This window comes from Micropterus dolomieu, linkage group LG09 (assembly GCF_021292245.1).
Source record: "Micropterus dolomieu isolate WLL.071019.BEF.003 ecotype Adirondacks linkage group LG09, ASM2129224v1, whole genome shotgun sequence".
NCBI lineage: Eukaryota > Metazoa > Chordata > Actinopteri > Centrarchiformes > Centrarchidae > Micropterus > Micropterus dolomieu.
In genome coordinates, this window is record NC_060158.1 from 2,560,831 (window position 1) to 2,576,427 (window position 15,597).

Genomic DNA, 15,597 nt, shown 5'->3' on the forward strand with positions numbered 1-15,597 from the left:
GAGTGGGGGAGAGGTGCAGAGGGGGGGAGAGGTGCAGAGGGGGGATGCAGGGGGGGGGAGAGGTGCAGAGGGGGGATGCAGGGGGGGGGAGAGGTGCAGAGGGGGGGTGCAGAGTGGGGGTGCAGAGTGGGGGAGAGGTGCAGAGTGGGGGGGGGGTGCAGAGTGGGGGGGGGGTGCAGAAGGGGGCGTGCAGAGGGGGGAGGTTCATGTATATGTAACTTCTAAAGATACTTACATTCTGAAAACAGGCGACGCCCTCGGCCAGTCAGGTGCAGGAAGTGCTCACTGCGTTCCAGGAAGTAAACAGGAAGTCAGGAGGCGGGGGTGGACCCCCTCAGACGTCCTGCAACACCAAAACAAAACAAAACTTTATCGATTGTGTTTTTTCAGCACGGAGCTCGTACACGAGGGACAGGAGACGTTAGAGGGGACGACGCCGGTGCGTTCATCGAAGCGATGCATCTCTGTCTGACTGACGCTGGACGCTCCTCGCCCTCAGCGGTCGCCATCTTGGCCACGTAGCGGAAGGGGAGGGACCACCAACATATTTTCAAACTCGTAGAAATGGCGGCCGAGGAAGCCGAGAAGTACGTTCGTTTTTAATCACATATAACTGAAGTCAAGTGAGCTGCAACAAGCTGGAAGACATTCGAGTGACAATCGCGGCCAAATTATGGCGCTAATGATCCGCATGGTTACAATTCGAAGAAGAAGAAGGTGGAAGTACCCGAACTGAGACAAAGGCTCAGGTTGGTTGTTTGTTATTTTCTATTTATTTATTTTTTAGGTTCCGTCCGAGGAAAGTTTTTTTGTTTTTTTCTAATCAATTGAAGTTTTTAAATGTCATAAAATCATTTTGTTGTTATTGTTACGAGATCGTTTCATCCTCAACACCAAATTATCATTTTTGCGGGAGAAACAAACACGTTTTTTTCTCCAAACCTTTTTTAAATTTTTTTTTAGCAAAAGCTTTCAAATGTTTCATTGATGTCGTCTAAACATCGTTAGCAACCAAAGTGGAAGTTGCTGAAATTAAAACCAGTCTGGAATAAACAAAGTTAGGATTTAAATCAGGAACTCTCTGAAATGATTTAAGGCGAGACACCACACTCCAAAATTAAACTTATTTTGCAACTATTACTTTCATAAAATGCACAAAACAATCTTAAATAATTAATAATATTTTTGTCTATTTTACACAAAGTTCCTCAACTTCAGATCGTGTTTCATCTTTGTTAGCTCTTTCTTTTTGAAACTCTCCATATTCAATCATTTATCGAATGAAAGTCTGTTTTCTAGAGCACAATGTGAGCTAGTCCATAAATCAGATATTTATAAGAGACCTGACAATTAAGTACAAGTCATTTTTATGTTAAGTGTGAATTATTGCGTTAGCTAACAGCCGTTTTCTCTAAATGACTTGTTTCCTGTCCGCAGAGTCATTTTCCTCGCCATTCAAAGCTGTTAGAGCATCATAACCTTGACATCTACAGAGGGGATTTTAAATATCTTTCATGATTCTTATTTTATGTGGCATTTTTTCTGTAAAAATGTGGGAAAAAAGGGTTCGTCACACATTTGAATCCATTAAAAACAATATTTTGATAAACTGTTCTGTAAATGTCCGACCATGTGGTATATCATCATTTATTTATTTTGATTTCATTTTACCAGGAAGTCTCACTGAGATCAAAAAGAGAGACCTGGCCAAGTGTTGCAGCCATACATAAACACAACATATTAAAATGCTACATGCAACCACGACAAAATTCAAAAAGAAAAGCAAGAAAACACAGTTTTACGCATATCTGTCAAAAATCCCTGGTTACATTAAAAAGCAACCACTTGGAGAAGCATAGCTGGTAACTAGCAGAACTGAGACAGAGAAGAGTAAAGAGGTAAAGGTGGAAGTTTACCCAGCATGGCTTTATATATAAAAATATACCAGTGCTGTTTTCTGCTGGTGGTCAGTGATGTCCAACTCATCAGATCATAAAGAATGCAATGGTGAGAGCGAGGGACTTTGCATTTTTAATAAAGCACAATCAAATCACAATAAAAACTAAAAAAATTCACCTGACTCTTATCAATGTGCTGGAAAATGGATGTGTGTGATATGCAAATCAGCACATATTTAATGAGAAAATACCTCATTTGCATATTAAAAATTACATACATAAAAATTGTAATAAAACAAGCTTCTATTTATGTTTAAAAATATTTCATGCATGCATTTATGCCAGAACAGAAAACAATTGTTTAAAGAGGTGGTTTTCTGCTTTTTGGCTTTTCCCCTCTCCTTTATTGAGTTTAGACCTTTTTTGTGCTGTAACAGGTTTGCAAAGTGAAAAAGCCCAAAGGGAGTTCCCATCTCCCACAGAAAACTCTGCTCTGAACTGAAAACAGCTCGTTTGTAGTCCAGCCGCTTCCCTTTCATCCTTGTGATGTCATAACGCTCGCCGAGCGGCTACTCCGACACGCCCTCAGAAACAGCGAGCTGCAGCACACAGCTCTCCTCTCCCTTCCAAACACTAGCTACCCTCCAGGCAGTCAGTGGACATAAAGTTGTTCCTGTGATGTAGAGACAGAGCTCAGTTAAAACTTTATGGATACAGATTAATAACTCACCGCTCTGAAACTCTCGCTCCAGTCCGTGTTGCCGAGCCCTTCTCTGCTTCTGATTGGCTAGAAGTCCTTAACTAGGAACTGAGCATGTGCAGCTCCCAACAAAGATCATTTAGAGACAAGATGTATCACTCCATAGCTAAAACGAAGCCTTCAACACAGGCTGAAAAGAGGCACACACGGGTCTTAACAAATCCACCGTTCTTGGTAATTTTGTGCCGGTTCTCGATTCCCAACCCTAGAATAAACAAAGTGGACGTCTGGAGATCAAGTCTCAGGAGGTTTCATATCTCATCTGATGGCAGAAATCCAGATCCAAACCTTATCAGCGGTTCTTCGTCCTGAAACCGAGCTGTTAGACGGATGAGTTATTCAATTCAATTTTATTTATATAGCGCCAAATCACAACAACAGTTATCTCACAGCGCTTTTCATAAAAGAGCAGGTCTAGACCGTACTCTGTAGGAGGACACACAAACTTCAGATTAACATCTAGAGGGGCGGAGAGGCTTCCTGTGGATCCTTTGGTACAGTTAGATTTTAAGACGAAGAAGAGAGTGACTGTTAATGAAGCCGAACTGCCCGCACGTTGTAGGGAGGCGGAGGCGGCAGGATATTTTGCATGAGTTAACCTTTCCGAACGCTAAACAGGAGCCACTGAGACGAGCAGTGCCCAATTAGAGGCGACCTCCCTTAACGAGGTCAAACCGTGGAGGATCATGGGAGAATGCAGGGCAGCACAGGAGCAGATCAACAGAGTGCTGGGTCTTCTCTAATGAAGACAGAATGTCCCAGGTAAACTTTCATTTATATCAGATCAACAGCTGGAGCCCATCAACTTCCTGGTTCTGAATCAGTTTGAGTTTTAATACGTCAGATCCACTGGAATTTTTTCCATTTACACATTTTATTCTCAGTTTGGGGGAAAACCTGCTGTTCAGCCAACAGGAAGTTTCAAATCAAGCTTTGAATTATTTTTGACTCGTTCTAGGAATTTAAAAAGGTCACCTGACGCCCCTGGGGGCACCACGCGATGCAGGTTGAGAAATTAAAGTCTGAAAACTAGTATTGCATCACCCTATCCATGCTGCACACCTCTGTGAAGCTCGGAGGCTCAAACCACAACAAACACCCACCAAACACCGAGCATCTAAATGAGCTTACATCACAACATAAATCGCTCTGTGATAACTGTACATGGCTGCAGTCATAAGCATCCAGATATCTTTAATCACAACATATCCTCCTGTCCAGCCTCTCAAACCAAAGCTAGTCTCCCCCTGAGATCAGCTGTACAGCTCACATCACTCAAATCACCAGAATTACAGACTAATTAGTTGGATAAAAGTAACAACAAACAAGCCAATATAAATATACCATTACAACCGCTGCCTTACTTTAGCCGTTTTCGCCGTTTCCAGTCCAAAGATCAGCTGATTTGTTGCTCCGAGTATTGATTATTGCGCAATGAAAGGTCTGCTCAATACTGCTCGACTGACCAATGATGGCGGGAGGGCCGCCATCATTGTGATGTTCCGTTCTGACTTCTTTTGGTCATAAAAATATTGATCAATACTCACCGTTTTTCATCTTTTATTATTTCCTTTCAAAACCAAATCAGAAAAAAACAAAAAACCAAGTAGTTTTTTGGTTTTTCCATTTTAAAACCAAAACGGAAAAATGGAAAACCAAAAATCTGTTTTGGTTTTCTGTTTTAAACCCATAACGGAAAAATACTGATTTTGATATTTAATGAGTCAGATTTGTGTAGCTTTGTGTGTTACACTTGATAAACATGCGATACACTTGGGCGGCGCTTGATTAAATGTAAGATGAGCTTAAACATCAACATAAGTGGGTTTTTAGTTTAGCTGCAGTACTGGAGGCTGCAGCTAGGCTATATAATAGTCCATCCAGTGGTACACAGCAAACATGAACTGTTATTAGTTAATTCGGCGAGCTGTATGTTAACAAACGGAGTGAGAACGGGTTGTAGGGATACAACACCGGTCAAAGATAGAACAAAACGCAGCTCCTTTGTTTTCAGTTATGGGTTTAAAACAGAAAACCAAAACAGATGTCTGTTTTGGTTTTCCGTTTTTCCATTTTTCTGTTTTGGTAGCAGAAAAAAACAATAAAACAAATCCGATTTGGTTTTGTAACGAAATAATAAAAGAACGAACCGAACGAGCCAAATTTTTCCAAGCCATTATCTGGCGGGCCAGAACAAAGTCTAACTGAACAGAAGCATGTGCACGTTTAGCTCAGTCGGTACCGTGCGGGACTCTCGATAGGTCGTTTGTGAGATTGAATCTATCTTATTGTGGATATTTGTTTCTCCCTTGTTCAACATGTTGAATAAAAGGCCAGTTTTGCACATGCTCACATAAAGCCGTTATCAATGTATTTATTTTTATTTTTCTGCTATCAAAGCAATCTGGCCTATTGCCGACCACTGATTTAAACAGTAAATGTTGCCAAAATATGGACATTTGCCTGGTATATTTTTAAAAAATTGTATGATAACTGTTTTATTTTAGTTTATTTTCATCGAAAATTTTAACTGCATTAACTGCAACTAACATTTTAACTGCATTATAATCTATTTGATGATGGTTTTGATGATTTTTGCATTAAAATACAGCTTTTTTTTTTGAGGATGAAAATATATCATATGAATTATGCATGTAGGCCAAATGGTTGAGAAATTATTCCTGATTCATTTTAGGCATCTTATTTTAGGCTAAATTAAACTCTAACTTTGGGAACCGCCTGTTTTAATTTTGATGTTTTGGCTTTTCTGAACTAGTTTTTGAGACTTAAAACGCTTCATGGTGAAGGAGGAAACTGGAAAACAACCTCACTGCCTGAAACGGATGCGGTCGCCCTCTGATTGGCTCTTTGGTCAGCGATCTCATCATGGTTACCGCTGTGATGGTTTACAGCTTCATGTCAGAGAGATTTTTCTGTTTATCCATCGGTTACATCAGTCATTCAACATATTAAAGCTTTCAACAACAAGTCTGATCTTTATCATCCTCCACACACACGGGGTTTGTTTGTTTGTAGTAAACTAATCCCACATGTGATCGTTTCCAGAGGTTAATCCTCTCTCTGCCTCCCTCTCTCACTTTTACCACACTCTGTCAGTGTCACTCTCTCTTTCCCTGCTGTTATGGATTTATGTTTTTCGCTGACACCTACTTTCCTTCTTCGTCCGTCTCCTCCTCCTCCTCCTCTTATCTGTTTAACCATCCATCCCTCTATCCGTTTTCCTCTTCCAGCCTCACGACTTTACGTAATCTCTGAAAATCCAAACAGCATAAAAGCTTTATTGGCAGGAAGAGAGAGTTTGTGCTGCCAGAGCTTTCACAAGAACACGATAAGTGAAATAATAATTACCAAACATGGAAACATTTTAATAAAGAAGTCAGATTAGTAAACAGCGTTGCAGCAGTGGTGTTTAGAGATGGGGGTTCATAAAGTTTAAAGAATTTATGGCCCTCTAATGCACCGAAATGTTTGTCCATCCCCTCCTGGAAACATCTGCACACATCAGGATGTTTCAAAAGGCAGCGTGACGTCATCTGGTTTGCTTCAAGCGGCACACATCAGAACACTGTGGTCAGCGGCGGTGTTGATCAATGCTGCAATCCATAAACGATCAGTCAGCGGTCGTCCCGTCTGATCAGTCCAACCCTGCTGTCCACCCCCCACTTCCTGTCCTCGCCCCTGTGGCAACGTGAGGCCAGTTGACGAGCTCCATCGAATCCTCCGTCTCTCATTCTTTCTTTAATGAACTGGCCGTCGTCTTCATGTCCATTAGACTTCTCAGGAAAAGCCCTCCGCAGCCTCTTTACTCTCCTCAAAAACGTCCAACCTGACTTCCTAAAATCTCCCCCCCCCCCACTATTCAGTTGGCTGTTCACCTGATACTTTGCTTTTTACATTCCAATAGCTTCACAAAACCACTGTAAATGTACAAACATGTCCGTGTTCACTTGTTATTTGTCTTTTCACAGTGAACTAATAACAAACAGCCCATCCTCACCTGAAAAACAGCGTGACAGACAAGACATGTCAGCAAATGTATCTGCATCAGTCAGTTGTTTTTTTTCCCCTCACTGAAGTTTTCTTAAAAACAGTGTTGCCTCGTCCTCGTCTCACCCTTAACGACCCATCGTTCTGTTTTTTGTTAATTTACAGCACTGCTTCACTTTTTATATTCTGTCAGAGTGAAAGAAGGGATGAGGAGAGAAACTCAGGATTCAACAGTGAAGACAGGAACATGCAGACGAAGGAGAGCATTTAAGATTTGAAGGAGGAATCTGATTCAGAATCTGCTCAGGAGTCTGGAGGCACGTGAAGAGCCCGTAAAACAGTTTTACGATGCCGTTCATGGGATGTTTTTAATCAGTGAAGTCTGTAAACTTCGCTTCAGCCCGTCCTCACCAGAGAAACCGCCGAACAGTCGTTCATTATTTAGGTTTCTTGTTAGGCCACGACCTTTCGAGGCAGAAGAAGTTAGTTGACGTGGTATAATGAGCATCAGGAAGTGGTGGGGTGGATGGAAACCTGACCAAAGTAGCAGTTTCACAATGTTTGCCACGTGTCACACATCATGTGACTTAGGTCACGTGAAGGTCCGGTACGCTTGTTGCTGGACTGGTACTCACCAACGCTCACACATGTGGTTTTGGAACACTTGACAATCAACCTATTTTGTTATTTAGGACGCTTCTGGTCTGCGCGAAGCCAACGTGGAAGTCCCTTAAACCCGCATTCTCTCCAACAGCCAGCAGGGGGCGACTCCACCAGTTGCAGAGAGAACTCTGATTGTATAGAAGAAGAAAATGTTTCTACTTGTCAGCTGATTTATTCCCTCAGTAAACACTTTCCTGATGAGTTTCTGGTCTCAGTCGCTAGTTTCAAGTCTTCTTCAACACAGCATGATGTTCATTTAGTAAATTATGTTCCCATTTAGAGGAACAGAGACCAGGAAGCAGGGGATGCTTTAGGGCGGGGCTACAATCACCAGGAGGCGTCTCATACGGACGCTGAATGGTACCTTATACATATAATAACGCTTAGTCAGCCTTTCTGAAAACGTCAGTATTTGACGCCCTGAGATGAGAACAGACAACAACACACGAATAATTATGAACAGGCACATTTGTGGTGACCTTCTTTGGCAGACAGGACCACTTTTGTGCAACGGATCTTGCTGGTGGTACAGATTCGCCACTGACGAGCTCCAACGTCTCGTCCGAATACGGTCACGTCCGGTGCCGCTAGTTGCAAAAACTCAACATGGCGGCACCCTATCGGCCAAACTCGAGGCTTCAAAGCGGCGGTCCACAAACCAACGGGTGACGTCACGATGACCATGTCCACTTCTTGTTTACAGTCTGCGATTATAAATCTATTTTAATTTATTCTCTGGTTCCCGTTCTTGACCACACGTGTACCAGGCTGACATTTAAAAGTACCGCGGTAATGCAGGGCAGCAGGGTGCGTGGGCGTCCTTTTGTGTGCCAAACCTCTCCAAAATGGCTACCGTGCTTTTTAATGTTTCAAACTTTTTTTTGACAGACAATCTCCTGGAGCATTTCTGTCAACACATATTTACAAAAACTAACTTGGGGTATAAAAAATGTATGTGTCCAAACCTCTTTGTTCATCATCTCCCCATTTTTTTTTTTTTTTATCTTCTCTCTATTTGCTTTGTATCTTTGTCCATCTTCCCCTCGTCTCCTTTTCTCTTGTCTTTCCAACTCCACCATCTTCTTCATTTTCTAATCACTCTTATCGACTGAATCGTGTCTCCCTGTTTACTCTGATTTCTCCTCTCCCATCGTCTCTGTTAATTAATTAAACCTCCTCCTTTTCATCACTTTAAACTCATCTTCATCTTGTCTCCGTCCCTCTCTGTCTCATCAGACCGCTCTGCTAATGAACACGCTGTAATTCACATCGTCTGTCCGTCTCCTCTCTCTCGGTCCTCGTCTCCTCTTGCTTCACGTCGTCCCTTCATCAGTTTCGTCTCACTTATCACCTCATCTCCTAAATTTGTCCATCTCTTTGTCTTCCGTTATCAGTGGTCAAAAACACCTTCTTTTTTAATTAAATATGGATTTAGTTTAGTCTTCTTCCTTTTTGTCCTTTGTCCACCTTTCAATTAAGATAATGAGCAGGACTGTTTGTTGAAAGTGAAGGTCAACTTCCCAACGCCTCCCTTTACCCGTCATCTACTCAGAAATTAAAGGGGACCTGTTAAGCTTTTTATATATTTTCTTACAATGTCAGATGTTCATATTAAACATGACCAAAGTTTCAAATAATGAGGTCAAAGTATTTAAAAGAAATCCCTTTGAGCCAAAACCTGTTCCGGGGCGGAGTCAGAAGCCTCTACAGCTCGTTTCAGACAGAGGCTGAAATGAGGGTCTGCATGAAGAGCAAGTATAAGATAGAAAATTATTTTTTTGAACTTTGAATCGTGCAAAGCTGCCATAGAGTCACAGAGCTACAATATAGGACTGGAAAAGCAGTTTAATAGGTCTCCTTTAATAAGTTGCCCTACATGGCAAAGTCTAATACAAATCCATTCTAGACAACCATGTTGTTCACATTTTACTTAATAATGCGGACGCTTTCTGCTGTTGAACCCGTGTGATGAAATGATCGTCACTGTGATCACTTTGCAGAACCTCAGAGTATTATTAGAAATGCTGTGCAGGGTGTTCAGTGTCTGATAAACTCAAGGACCTGTAACTCAAACTGAACCCCGCGGATCACATTTCATCATCTAACCTGTACGTCAACATCTTTTTCAGTGCTGGACGCCCGGTAAGCGAAGCAGCCTGGATGCCCTTCTCTGTAGCTCCTTCCTCCTGCTTCTTAAGACGGCGTGGGCTGTATGTAAACCCTCCACCCTGATCTGCTCTAAGCCGTCCAACAACAACAGTGTTTCTGTCGGCAGCAAGGTGCAACTCCACAACGACGCCTAGCAGCTCCAGTACAATCCAAGCTGAGTCTCATTACGTAGCCACAGCAAGCAGTTTGTAGTTTAAAACAGAGGGAATGGTGGGTAAAAAGACACGACTAATATAGCCAGTTTATTTAACTAATATTTTAAACACTGCTGTATAATCAAACTGCCTCCTGTCCACTGTGGTTAACGCATTTCCAATGGTGGAATCGGGTACAGCGAAAGTGGTAGCTGCCTTCTCTCCTCTTGCTGCGTACGCAAACCCGTTCTTACTCTCAAGTCGTCACACGTGGACGGTCAAGCCCCGCCAAAAAGTCAACCTTAAATGTTTTTATTGAAGTTATGTAAGTTATGCAGGTAACTTCACTTAATTTACGTAAGTTGACTGATGTTCGTACCTTAGTGATGTTTGCCTAAAGCCGACCAAACTGCGACGTTTCACAACGTTAACGAGTATTTTATTTTGAAAGTGTAACCAGACCTTGCAGACCGTAAAAAAACTCAATTAATAGCCACGTCCCCCCGTTTACTGGCCTGCTGTGGGAACACATTTAGACAAATAAACGCAGGTCTCCATTAAAAGCCTGGTCTGTGTTATAGTGTTTTATAGAAGTTCTTTGGATGTATGAAACCTCTTAAACCTCGCGGGGTCGCCGCTTTAGCTGCTTCTAAGCTGCTTAGATCGTTAATCCAAATATTAATGTTTAAACGTGTGATCAATGTGTTGGTGTGGACATACTGCACATCGTTAGATCAGTTAGATTCTTCACAAATCAATCGTTCTGTTCATTTAACGGAAACAACGAGCCCCAAAGTCTAATTCTTATAGATTTACTGGTGTAACCTGCCTGGTACAAGAGAGGAAAGTGCCGACGCCCGTCACCTTTGAAGCGCTCGAAGTCCATAAGTAATATTCTGTTTGAAATAAATAAACTGTTTCATAGCAGCCTATTTCAGTTTTGTGCGAAAGGAATTAAAGACACGGTCAATTCAGCGATTTTAGCAAATAAAAGCCCGGGCTGTTAATCAAAGCGGTATTTATTCTTGCTAACTTGATCGCCGAGCCCTAAACATCGAAAAGCAACGTTAAAAGGTAAGGCAGGGCGTTAAAACCAAGCGTCCATATGTGACAGGTTGGCTGAGGCAACATGTCGTCACGTTTACAGCCAAGGCTCTCGGTCTGAAAGCCTCTTCAGGACGAGCTGAGGAGGCCGCGTAAAGGAAACTCATTTCAGCAGCTTGTTTCACCACACAAAGCTGCTGAGGGTTGGAGCGTACAGTCGACCCCGTCGAATCCAGAGCTTCACCTGCAGAGTGTCCGTTTTATTGCCGACGCCGCACATCCACCCGTCCACCGTCTCCCAGCAGATTCAGAGTGCTGACTCTCAAACCCTAAAACCAGTAAATCACTGCACCATCATCATCATCATCATCACACAGTGTGAAGGGCAGGCAGTTTTTAGATCCTTCTCCCTCTGAGATGTTCCATCATTTTGTTCTCTTTTGATTTTCTTCTTTCTTCTCGCTCTGTTGTTTGGGAGTAGAAAAGTTCTGACAGCCTCTTGATTTCTCGGCTTCAGAGCGTCGAGCTGTCAGGCAAAGGAACGTCTTTATCAAACAGGAGCGTTATAATCACAGGAGAATCATCGACTCAGCTCAGAAAGAAGAAAAACATCCTCCACCTCTCTAAATTACAGCCTTCACTTTTAAATTTCACATAAAGCAATCTTGACTCATTGTTCTGCACGTTTCTGCTTTCACAGATGGCTGATTACAGTTCATCTGCACAGGTCGCTACTGTGGATTTTAATCACCGCCACTCGCTGTCACCTCACTTCACCCCCTGACCGATCAATTATTCATTCAACGGCGCTTCACATCCGGTCGTACCTGAACCTCAAACGGTTTGTTGAGTTTTTGTTGCACGCTGGATCAAAGACTTGTCAAACGTAAGACGTCAAGTCATCTTCAGACCATCGAGCCATCCGCGATCCACCGTCGACTGTCACTTTATCAATAACAGAAGCCCCGTCGCAGGACTGGTGAGTCAGAAATGAACCAGCTGCAACCAACCAAACGTCAGCTGTTTGAATGATCATACAGGCGAGATGTTTGCCTCCTCTCAAAGCTGGACAAACGCTCCCAGCTGAGGGGCGGCAGGTACATACAACATGCTGTAATGTCCTGCTCGGGAAGGAAAAGACTTTCATAAATTCATGTCGAAGTTCACAACTGTCGATTTAAGGGACCCGAATCATCGTGTTCAACATAATGAGCAGATTGTACAGGATAATAATTTCTGAGTGAGTTAACGTTGAACAAAGGGGAACTTTAGCAACACAGGAAATGCATCGTTGGTCAGTCACACAGGCGTTAACAGAAGCTAGTTTTCAAAGACACTGGCACTAACACGGCTGCACCGTAACAGGGTTTCTGCCGGTGTCAGCCAGTCCAGTTTAAGACCCATCTAAGACCACCATGAACGAAATTTAAGACCTATATCACAACATCAACAAAAGAAAACCGCAAAATTAAATGCAGCCACAAAATAACTTGCAGAGTAAATAAATGTAACAGCACTGAACGAAGGTTAGATGCACTGTTGGAAAACAATAAATCAGCGGCGCTCGTTCACTAAGTAGCGACAGACGAACTGGGGGGGGGGGTCGCGCTCCAATAACACGAAAGCTGCATGTTGGTCTTTGTAGCTGAAATTAGCGACCAGCAAAGGATAAACTACAACCCCACAGCACTGTGTGAGCATTTCAATGAGCATTAGAGGCAGCGTTACATGGACGACCTGTTGTTCAATTATTTAAGACCTACAATACAAATTTAAGACTTTGTAAAGCCTAAAATTTTGATTTTGACATTTCAGACTTTTCAAGACCCCGGGGGACGCCACCATGTTTCCACCCCAGTGTGTGAAAAACCATCATCACCACAACCTACAGAGTTCTTTGTTGTCTCTGTTCGCCGCTCACACTCCTGACGCTGCTCGTGAATCTGTTTCTAACGGGATGCATTTGTTTCTTTGTGTCAGTTTTCCTGCAGTTTGTTTACAGCAGGGAGAAAAATCAGAGGAAGAGAGACTCAGAGAGTTCCTGGGTGTCAGAGGTCAGAGAGGTCACAGATGGAGAAAACTGTTGCAGACAACAAACAACATCAACTTAATTGGTGCTTTCCCCTGCAGCCCGGAGGTCAAAGGCCTCAAGACGACTGAAAAACACTCCCTGTTTGTTGTCGACAACGTTCAGAGCAGGCCGGGCTCCAACTCGGTCCGGCTCTCCTCCCTGCCGCGTGGGGTCGAGGGTTCAGAGAGGTCAGCTGGTTCCCAGCGCAGCAGCTGAAATCACCACGTGGCCTCGAAATGTGAATCCTTCTGCCGGGACTGAGGACACATGTAACGATTCAAATCAGCTTCGATCACATGAAAACAGCCCCAGAATACCTGAGCAACACGCCGGAGTTTATAGTGATGTGCTCTTCTGGTGCGCGGGGCTCGACAGCCTTTACGTAGTGAGGGTACCTCAGCACGCCACAAGCCGCCTGAGACGAAGCTCCTCGCCGTCTTTGGCCACATCAGAAATCAAAATGTTCCCTCAGAAGCTCGTGGGACGCAGATTCATGTTTTTGAGAATCAGTCAGACGACAGCTAGAAAACAAGTTTTCCCAATGAGCTCTCAGCTGCACCGACTGTTTTACTTCACTGACTCGTCTCTGTCACCGACACTTGGTAAACAACAACAGTGACAGAGTGTAAACAGCTCGGTTTTGAATCTCTGTTAAAGCCTCTGATTTGATCTGTTTCCAGCAGCGGCCGAGCATCTTCTCCATCTGTCGCTCCTTCTTCCCTCCTCAGCTGACTGACAGTCGGATCAGTCGCTGAGGGAACGCCATGCCCTGAAAATGTCCCGACAGCAAGACGTAGAGATTCCCTTCAAAAACAATACAAACAAAATCATTTCAAACACATTCAGTCTGATGATGTAACAACGTGTCATAATGAAGTCACCTAATGCAACAACGGGACGGCGCCGCAGAGTATTAATAATAAAATATAGTCTTTGTTGTTCCTGTTTAGCACGAAAGCTCACTCATGACCTGGGAAATAAACTCAGCAGTGGGCAGCACTGTTTTCTGGATCAAACGGCTTTTCAGAAACGAAGCTCTTTTATTGGCCGAGTAGCGCGGTAGCTTCCACACACGCTACGTTTCCCCGAGCGTTTCTGAAGGATCAGTGAGTGACGCCACCGCCACGCACGGACCTGTACGTGCAGGCGGCAGAAGCGCTTCCTGTGACGGTGACATCACGTACCGATCCTTGGGCTGATGTCTGCGACTTTGCTGCAGGAGAATAAAGACACGACTGAGTTTATTTTCTACTGTGACAGTTACTGTAACAGGATCGGGGTCCAGCCTGGACAGCTCGTCCTCTAGTGACGAGGAATCTTTGATATGTGTTGGCAGAAACTTGTTTCCATGAGATGAGATCTCTCTCTCTCTCTCAGGCCTACTGCCATGAATGTTTAGGTTGTTTAGGTTTCCAGAGCACAAATTCACATATAAAACAATGAAAAATATAATTAATAAAGAATGAAATGACATAAAAACTAAAGAAAGAGGAATAAAAACAACAAAAACACAATATAGCCCTGTGTTACACTGAAAATACGTCTTGCTTTTTGGCAAGCAGTAGGATTTTTCAAAAGGAAAAATTATTAAATTAAACAATGTTAATGATAATTAAGTAACTTTCTATGAACAACAATGGTTCTGCGTTTGCTGCATGAGGAAATACATTTAGCTGCAATGATATGGCAGGAAGTAGGAGGAGTTTCTGTGTGTCTGATTCAGCTCTCGCGCACACACCGTTTGGAGCAGGTTTTTAGTCTTTCATCTGTTGCTACTGTGGAATCAAGTTAGTTAAATATAAACTAGGCCCATAAAATATAAAAAAATTAAAAGTAGCTTAGATGTAACTGAGCTACTTTAGCCACGTTGCTGTAGCTTAGCTTGCTACATTTCACTGGAAATGTCAGGATCCCGTCCCTTTTTTAACGTCCCCTTTTAGCAGTAATGAATATGCAACATCCGGTTAGACTTTCAAAATAAGACTACTGGTTAACGTTAACATCAAAGTGTTGTTAGGTTTAGGAAAACATAGAGGTTTGGGTTAAAATAACAATGTTATTTACAGTAACTTACATGAGTTAAGTAACGCTACAGACTTCACTTACCTAGTTTGCTATGTAACTTCAATAAAACATTTAGTGTTGACTTTTTGTTTCACGCGGGAAATGAACTCCGGTTTCCTGGGTGAAATTCTGGTTTCTGACCCACCCGTCCACCCAACCAACCGTTCTCGCTCCCCGACTCGTCAATATGGACATATGGTCAAGATCCATCTGTGTCAGTTTGTTACGCACTGGTGATCCCTAAAGAGTTGTTAATTAATTTCATTTTTATTTTACAACACACACACATTCGTTACCATGTCATTTAGTTTATTTTAATTTTTAATATATTTTTATTTTTTATTTATTTATTTTTATATTAATTTCATTTTCTAACATACTAACACACGCTTACTGTTTTATTTATTTATTTTAATTTAATGTATTATTTTTATTTCTAACATACTAACACACACGCTTACTGTTTTATTTATTTATTTTAATTTAATATATTATTTTTATTTCTAACATACTAACACACACGCTTACTGTTTTATTTATTTATTTTAATTTAATGTATTATTTTTATTTCTAACATACTAACACACGCTTACTGTTTTATTTATTTATTTTAATTTAATGTATTATTTTTATTTCTAACATACTAACACACACGCTTACTGTTTTATTTATTTATTTTAATTTAATGTATTATTTTTATTTCTAACATACTAACACACACGCTTACTGTTTTATTTATTTATTTTAATTTAATGTATTATTTTTATTTCTAACATACTAACACAC

The 15,597-nt window shown here is 42.1% G+C and overlaps 1 protein-coding gene across 1 annotated transcript in view; it reads right to left on the minus strand.

The window, feature by feature from the left end:
* The window catches only part of LOC123976716 (semaphorin-6D-like), a 195,838-nt gene that overhangs the window by 97,291 nt on the left and 82,950 nt on the right, over positions 1-15,597 (minus strand). The window contains exon 5 of the mRNA XM_046059061.1: positions 236-343. The gene's annotated coding sequence lies outside the window, so the exon portion shown is untranslated. The remainder of the gene's footprint in view (positions 1-235; positions 344-15,597) is intronic.